Source organism: Sceloporus occidentalis, unplaced genomic scaffold (assembly GCF_023333645.1).
Source record: "Sceloporus occidentalis isolate IW3139 unplaced genomic scaffold, rSceOcc1.0.p SCAF_2, whole genome shotgun sequence".
In the NCBI taxonomy this organism is placed as follows: Eukaryota; Metazoa; Chordata; class Lepidosauria; order Squamata; family Phrynosomatidae; genus Sceloporus; species Sceloporus occidentalis.
The window spans coordinates 87,392,952-87,402,347 of NW_028316982.1; positions in this window are offsets into that span (position 1 = coordinate 87,392,952).

Sequence of the window (9,396 nt, forward strand, 5' to 3'; positions counted from 1 at the left end):
TGATTTCCAAGCCAGGCACTGAAAAACGCTAGAAGCCTGACTCAGCCTTTCTCCCACTCTCATCTCAAATAACAGCACTGTGATAGTGCTGACATGTCCAGAGGTTATTACATGGATTTCTGCTACTCTGCATCATTACCTAGACATAATCTATGTTGCATGGTAGCATCACTTCTTGGTTGTGGGCACAGATGCCAGGTTGGGCTATTCCCTAGTAGAAATTCTCCTTCCTGATTAGTCACAGTGTCAATCTGTTCAGAAGTAGGAGGATTGCCTGATTCCCATCTGAGTGCTCCTTCCTCTTCCCCACTATCTGCATTCCCACTCTAATAATGGTTTCTTAGGTATGCTGATCCTTGAACCAGCAACATTATGATTGGGGAGTGGAACCTAAGTGTGCAATTCTTCCCGTAGGCCTTGTTTGCATGGGCCAAGAGGCCCATTCCCCCCTCCTCCACACACAAACATTCTGGCATTGTTATCAGAACCAGGGTATTGTTGTTTCTGTGTGCCTTCAAGTAGTTTCTGACTTCTCGTGACCCTAAGGCAACCCTTATCATGGGGGTTTCTTGGCAAGATTTGTCCAGGAGTTTAGGAATGGTTTAGGAACAAAACAAGGTAGAAACGGTTTAGGAACAAAAAACAAAGGTGAAGGAAAAGTTTCATGCCTAGATTCATGCTGTGGGTTCCATGTCTCTGTTTCTTATCCTGATCCAACAATATTTCATAATTAAGTTCTCTCTCTCTCTCTCTCTCTCTCTGTGTGTGTGTGTGTGTGTGTGTCCATGTCCATGCTCATGTCCTACAGTTAGTCTTGCCCTAGGCAACTGGTTGGACGTTTTGTGAATTTTGTTGGATTAGTGAGGCCTTTGATCTGATTTAGCAGTGCTCTTCTGATGGTCTTTGGTCCCACCTTTCCATCAATGAGCTCAGGGCACCATACATGGTTCTCTTCCTCCTCATGTTATCCTTAAGACAGAAAGTGACTGGTCCAAGGTCACCCAGTGACTTTCTCAGCAAACTGGGGACCTGAACCTGGATCTTTCAGGTCATGATCACATGGCTAGTTGTACTGCCATAATATCCAAATTCCAAGCAATTGTTCAGAAACAATTGAAGTGGGCTCTGAATTCAAGAAGCTCCCAGGATAGCATGCTACCACTGCTCTCCACTAATAAGACAAAGTAAGGAGGAGGCTTTTCTTCTCCAAAGTGATGTAATGCTACAGTTGTAATAAAAATACTCCAGCTGCCCACTGCTTGAAGAAGGAATGCTATGTGACCAGGATTCTAGAATACCACATTTTAACATCAGGAAACAGGCCTTGCATTTAATCTACTTGTGTACTTTGGAGTCCATATCACATTTTATTGTTATTGTGTGCCTTCAAGTCGCTTATGGCTTATGGCAACCCTAAGATGACTCTATCAGGGAGTTTTCTTGGCATGTTGCTTCAGAGGCATTTTGTCATTGCCATACTTTGAGGTTGAGAGAGTGTGACTTGCCCACTGGATTTACATGGCTGAGCCACATGCAGGAGTCATAATCTAAGATGTACTTGAAAAACTGACTGCAAATTGGCTTCCTTATCAGTGGCATCACAAGGGTTGGCATCACCTAGTGTGGTAGTTCATGGTGTCACCCCACCCATTGACCTCATCCCTTATCACATCATACAGAATCTTTAGTAATGTTTGTTGTACTAACGTTACTCATAAATTGTAATTCCCATATATCATTGAATGTAATGGTAATAGTTGTGACTTAAAACAACTAGCAAAATTAAAATTATACTTTTAAGTTTCAATATCATATGCACAGCCTAAATGTATTTACCTGTACATAGTTTCATGTAGTTGAAGTGAAAATTTGGTAAGATGTGATGTTTTTACAGAAAATTTAAAAAGGATTTTAAAAAACTTTATTTTTTAAAAAGATTTTTTAAAAAAAATCCTTAGGTTTCTCCTTTCTTCCCTCTGAGCCTAACCCCACTCATACAATCCCTTCAGCATTTTAAAGGGACCCAGGCAAATGCCATAGCCTGTTTCTGCCAAAAGGCAGATTTTTGGGGAGCAGTGGTGTCACCCCCCTTAGGATGTCACTTGGTGCAGCCCATACTCCCCACACTCCCTAATGACACCTCTGTTCCTTGTGGACTAGACTACTCTTTGCTCCTTCTGCATCCCCTGAATAAACTATAAATACATTCCACAGTCCTCAAAACAATAGTAAATGAATCAGAGAACTAAGAATCAGAACACTTGTTAGAGAAGTCAGTCTCATAGTTCTTTGTTTGTTTTTCAAATGGAAGATTCCTTATTCATATTATTCAGCAAAGCTGCAATTTGCATAGTTGCAGTCTGACACCTAAAAATTCCCAGACGCCTAAAATGAAGTTCATTGTGACGTCAGTGATCTTACTTGTTGTGTATGTCTCATGAGTTTCCTGTCTTTCTCTAATATTATTTTCTTCTTTAATCAGATAATAAAATTCCATTATCCATTCATTTCCATTTTAAAAGCTCTGCAACCATCCCTGCTATGACCACCCCATTTTCATCTGATTGCAGTGCCAGGTGGGCTAAAATAATGGTGCTTCCAACTAGATTTTGGCAGCTGCCTTACTGCAGTTTGAAATCGCCTTAACAGTCATTCCTCCATCCTATGGAGTCCTGGGATTTGTAGTTTGTTGCTGCATTGACACCAGAGCTCTTTGACAGCAAAGGCTAAATCTCTCACAAAATTAGATCACAGAATACTATAGTACTGAGCTATGGCAGTTAAAGTGAATCAAAGAGTTTTGCCTATATGTAAATTTACCATTCAGCAACTGCCAAAATCTTGTTGAGACTAACAATTGGATTTATACTTCCTGCCCCCCTTTCATTTTTTCAGATTCTATCCACATTATTCTATTGCCAGATTAATTGCAAGAAATAAGAGGATGAAAGGATTAAAGAGGATACTGACAAGTAGGAGACCGCTGACTGGCAGAGATGATGCCTTGGACTTTTGAAGAAATGGAATGGTAGAGAAAGCCAGTGTGGCATAGTGGTTTGAGTGTTGGATTACAACTCTGGAGACCAGAGTTTGATTCCCGGGTCAGCCATGAAACCCACTGAGTGACCTTGAGCAAGTCACATGCTCTCAGCCTCAGGGGAAGGCGATGGCAAACCTCTTCTTGCCAAGAAACCCCCATGATAGGGGTGCCTTAAGGTCACCATATATTGGAAACAACTCAAAGACACACAGAGGTCATCTGCAATGAAGGGAAAGACCTACCTCATATGCTCATACCCACCCCAACCCAAAGAAAGCTATATGGAACTGAAAAAAACTTCTCTTTTGGATATTCTTAATTATGGGCATGGGCATATACTGGCTGCCCATTTTCCTTGTTGCTAATCATTGGGCTCAGTTAGAAATGCAAGAAATGAACCTAGAAAGACAGATGTTTCTTTCCTCAAGGGCTTTTAAACTAGTCATCCATCAAAGTACCCCAGCTGTCCCAGGTAAAATAATCAGGATGGACAGATGCCCATGAGAACCATGGAGACCAAATTGGGGGGGGGGGGGGGAGGACTGCAATATTCAACTGGCTAAAGAGGGCTGAGTGAATTTGCAGAATGAGAACATCTAGATTCTAGAGGATTACAGATTCTTGAACAATATGAAGCCCTGAAGTATATGAAGCAATGTATTTAACAGGTTTCACAGTTCAACACAATTCACACATGGATTGTTCCAATACCTGTGCTGATTATCACTTGACCACATGGCAGATCAAGAAGAATACTAGAGTCAGTGGAAGCATTGTTTTGAGCCTGATTAAATTCTCAACCAGAATTTTGAGCTGGAGAAAGAATAATAGATGAACTGGAAAGACATACACCCATCTCTTGTTCTGAACAATGACCAGCAGACAATGCATGCACAGCACATTACCAGGCTTTGTGGAGATCCTATCAGACAAACTTGGCTGCCTTGAACCAAGGGGACTATACATTAAACAAATAAATGTCCATTCACTAAATAGAAGATTAAACACAGAAACAGTATATTGGACTATCTCTCTCTCTCTCTCTCTCTCTCTCTCTCTCTCTCTTCGACGCAAGTTTAAACATTGTTGTGTTTAAACTTGGTGGGACCATTTAAAATGCATCAAAGTGCCTTTAACTTTACTTCTTTCAGAGCTTGTGACTGTTTGAGTTTTAAGTCAAGCCAATATTTATTCAAAAGAATTACAGTGGGCTCTTGGTACCCACTAGGGTTTGGTTCCAGGACCTCCCATGGATATGAAAATCCTTGGATGCTCAAGTCCCATTAAATACAATGGCATAGTAAAACTGTGTCCCTTATATAAAATGGCAAAAATCATATTTGTTTGTTGGAATTTATAACTTTCTGGAATATTTCTAAGCTGTGGGTGGTTGAATCCATAGATTATAGATAGAGAACCATGGATATGGAGGGCTGACTGGCATAGGAGGGGGATGTGTGTCCCATTTATTCATGTGGGTATTTGGGAGCAAGACCAGATACTATCGAGCTTCCCTCTGGGAGAGTAAAAGTACAAGAATGTTTCAGAAAGGGCTTGGCACACCTGCAACTCAGCTGGTGCTGCCTCAACCATTCTAACTGAACAATCAGCCTGCCTAAATAAGGCAGGCAGCAAATGTTCATCAGCAACTGGAAGCGACATCTGTCTCCTACTAGGTGGAAAAGACACCCAAGCCAGTTTAGTGGCTCTCCTCTAGACCCTTTCTGGACCCTTGGAACAGGGCATTACTTCTCTTTCTGGATCCTTATGCCTATCTTGGTTTTCTTAGCTACTAACTAATTCCTCAGCTTTTTGACCTCTGGAATGCTAATTACACAAGTAGCTTTTCTCCACTCCCAGTAAATTACAACACTCAGGAATGTCACAGAGCCTTAGGCCAATCCAGCCAACCACCTTCTATAGGTGGATATTTGGGAAAGGAATGTGACTGGAACTGCATGGGCACTTCAGAAATAATCCAATCTGGCATCACTTTAAATGCCATGGCTCAGTGCTATGGAATTCTAGAAACTGTAGCTTTGTGAGACATTTAGCCTTTTCTATCAGAAAACTCTGAAGCTACAACAAACTATGATTCTCAGAATTCCATAGCACTGAGCCAGGGCAGTTAAAATAGTGTCAAACTGGATTATTTTTGCAGTACAGATGCAGGCTGGGAAGAGAAATTGGCCAGTTACTCTGAACTGCCATGGTCATCAATTGGCTGAGATCCTACGTGGTAAACCAAAGTTTGGTCCTCCAAATATTTTGGACATCAGCTTCCAGAAGCCTCAGCCATCTTGGCCAATCATCTGAAATTCTGGGAGCTGAAGTCCAAAACACCTAGAAGGCCAGAGCTTGGGAACCACTGTGGTAAACCATAGCATAAGACATCTGGATGTGGAACCACACTATAGATGCATGCCATAGGCTGCTCCCACCCCCAGGACTCACACTTGCACTGTGCTAGCTCATCCCACAACTACCCCATTCTTCTGAACCATCCCATTCTTCATTCATCCCAGAGAAGCATCTGACTTTGTTCCTACTTCTCCAATCTCCTCTACTCTCTATCAGCAATGGAATGGCCACATGGCATATCATGGTGTCGTGTTGAGTCCAGAGGATGATTTCTGCAATTACATTTTAAAAAGAAGACATATACAGGTGTAAGGTGGATTAACACCTGTGTTTGTCACTATTAGAATTCTAGAAGCTTGATTACAAAGACTTGGGAAATGTCACATAATAGCAGGGAGGAGGAAGAGGAAGAGAAATCACTGTCTGAGGCCCTGTCATACTGCCACTTTTTAAGCAGATGTAGGAATGCTGAGTGCATTGGTGGGAACTCAATGTATACTGCTTTGATTTGCACAATGGAAGAAAGATGGGATACATAGGTACTTTATAATGAATAAAAATAAGGTGATGATATCTGACACATGTGATGCAAGATGTCAAGAAATGCATATGTAATTTTTCTAGTACCATGTGAGGCTCCAAATAGTTGGAGATTTTGCACCAACACCTTGGGCTGGATTTCTCATGCCTTGACTTTAGAAGAGGAGTGGGGAATCTCTGGCCTTCCAGATGGCAGTTCACCATTTAGATGTTGTTGGACTGAAATCCCACCTAGCCACCATAATCAGTTACAAGGGTTTATGGGATCTGTGGACCAGCATCACCTGGTGGGACATATGTTCTTTATTCTTACTGCTTTCCAACAAAGTGGATACTTTACTCTTTTCTTTTTTTGTTTCGTTTTTGTGTTTTGTGTGTTTGGTTAGAAAATGTTGTATCTTCCATGTAATGCCTTGCTTGGGCCCTAACAAACTGAACTGTGAACCTGTCAAGGGTACTAGGTGATCTTAAAATAGGTCCCAGCATAGCAGAAAATAAGTACCACCAGCATGTAAGATTTACAGCAACAGCTGAAAGCTTGGCTGGGGGTTGACAGTTTATATTGAAGCAGAGGGATGGTTTTGTTGGAGCTGGACCCATCAGAAAGATGCTATACAGGCCAAACAGGATAAAGATAAGTTACTTTCTCCCTACTGTGCACTTCTGCAATGACTGAGAGTGAAGCAATATGCTGGTGAATATTTCCCACTGAATTTTTTTTTTTTTTTTGTGTTTATGTGATGACATAAGAATAGTAAAACAGAAACAGTATGCAAACCTTTATATAAATAAAATAAAGGCCCCATTCCCACTTGCCCATTTGCCCTGGATAGAACTGGGCAGATCCAGTTGCTCCCATACTGAATCTGCTCGGAAAGAAGTTCATACTACCCTTTACCTCGATTGATGCAATTTGACCCTCTGAAGTTCACATTTGCAGTACCGCTTTAAAATAGAGCCTTCTTTGTTGTCAATCAAATTCACTTCTACTTTCGTCAAAGGTGACATATCCTACAACCATTGACCAATTGAATGGGTGCTTTCCCACCTCCTTTTTAAAAAAAAAAAAAACTGGTGGCAGTGTGTTCATATTCTGTCAACTTGTCAAATTTAAAAACCTCTGTGTGTGTGTGTGTCTGTGTGTGTGTGTGTATGTGTGTGCTGTGTGTATTTGGGTCATTATAGATTATGGCAACCCTAAAATGACCCCATGCTGGGGTTTTCTTGGCAAGTTTGGCTCCGAGGACATTTGCCATTGCCTTTCCCCTGAGACTGAGAGAGTGTGACTCCCCCAAAGTCATGGGTTTCTACAGCCTTCTCTATGAATGCCAGCCTCTAGCTTCCCCTTTGCTTCCAGCCCAGCATTTCTTCCTCTTTGGAACCTCTTGCCTTCTCTTCCCTTCAAGCCCAATGCCACCTCCGAAGCCTTTGCCTCCCCCCCCCCCCGGCCATCCTCTTCCCTTCCCTTCCAGCCCAAAGCATGCACATAATCTGTCACAATAATAATAATAATAATAATAATACCTGACCTCAGAATGCCATCACTGCATCCTCTTTCTTTGCTTTCTATCCGATTGCCACCCCAGAATGCCTTACATACACATACACATATGTAGCAAAAGCATCCACACATTGGATCAATTTGCCAAAAAGGAAACACAAGGATTTGCATATTTTGTCACACACACAAATAATTTTTAAAAAATGCCATTTGCAAAGTGACCTGTGTTCTGGCAGCAAGCAAACGAAAGGGAAATGTAGCACAAGTAGACACATTTTATCAATATGTATCAACCTGTAGAACAAGCATTCGCATAATCTGTCAAAAATAAAATTACAAAAAAGAGAGCGAGAGAAAAGCTGCCTGCGAGTGGGGAGGCATGTTCCGCCCTCCTCTGACCTAAATCCCTCCCCTGAACTTGACCCAATCATGACCGGGGCCAAGTTCACATTTGTCAGCAGCAGGGAAGAAATGAGTTTTCCTAAAAGTCACAGGAAATAATCCACTTTTGGAAAAACCACTCCAAGGGGGATTTGCCCTGGATCGAGTGTGAAAGACCCTAATTCTGATGTGTTTAAACTGGTGCCAATGGGAACTTCCGACTTTTAATCTGGATTACAATTTGGTTCAAAATGTAGTCTGAATGGCCCCTATGTTTCTTTCTTCCTGTTTGTTACCATAGGATGGTGTGACTTAAAACCTAGGTTATGCAGCATATGCAGATTTCACTTGGAGGGGCTCTCTTGGGAGTCGGGACACTACATTAATTCCTCAAAAATGGCTGGGCAGATTCACACCATGACAGCATGATGTAGTGGTCTCAGTTTTGAATAGGACTCTGAGAGACGAGGGTTTGAATCCCCACTCCACCATATAAACTCATCGGGTGACCTTGGGGAAGTCTATCAGCTTCAGATTAAGATAATGGGAACCCCCCCTCTAACAAATTCTTGCCAAGAAAGCTCAGTGATAGATTTGCCTTAGGATAACCAGAAGTCCAAAATGACTTGAAGATACAACCACAACCAACAACAAATATATGGAAGAGTCTGACTCAAAAGACAGGCTACATGATGTATTAAAAGTCACCCTAGAAATTAATGCAGGCAAAACTGTATATTTTTGCTAGCATACACATATATTTGAAAAGCAAGGAATCACTTCATAAATTGGTAGATAGATTCCTAGGCTGCTGTCACACTGCAGAATTAAGGCAGTTCGACACTGTTTTAAATGCCATGGCTCCATGCTGTGGAATCTTAGGATTTGTGGCACCAGAGCTCTCTGACAGAGAAGGCTAAATATCTTACAAAACTACAAGTCCAAAATTCCATAGCATTGAGCCATGGCAGTTAAAGTGGTATCAATCTGCATTAATTTTGCAGTACAGATTCTGCAGCCTCCAACAACAGTCAAGAAATTAACAATGCATTTTTCATCTTGCAATCCTTATGAGGAGCGAGGAAACCTTCTTGACCCTGGGAATGAATTCCAATTGGAAAGGGCCTCAGTGGGGCTAAAGACATGGGTCAGGTATAGGCATAATAACTCTTGCCAATTTGGGCACTGCATTCCCCACGCACCATACAAAACATAGCTCACTTATAGGCATGTCTGCTCAGGAATACGCCCTACTGTGACAGCATCTTAGGTTGCAAACTAGAGCTCAACTTCATGCAAGTACTTCTCGGGCTTTAAATAGCTTCTTATCTCTCATCAGTGATCAGAGATAACAGCATATGAGGCTTGTAGAAGCCTCCATGAGGTGCACACCACTATTCCCTCCAATGGAAGGGAATGTCTGGGGAATATCTGCAGTCTCCAGCATCTCCTGCCTGAGACAGTGACCTCCTTTTGCCTCATGGCAGGCTCAGCACTGCACTAGGATGATGATAGACAACCTGTGGCTGTTTTAAGAGAAACAAGGTGAAAGGAATAATTAGCTCAGAACTCA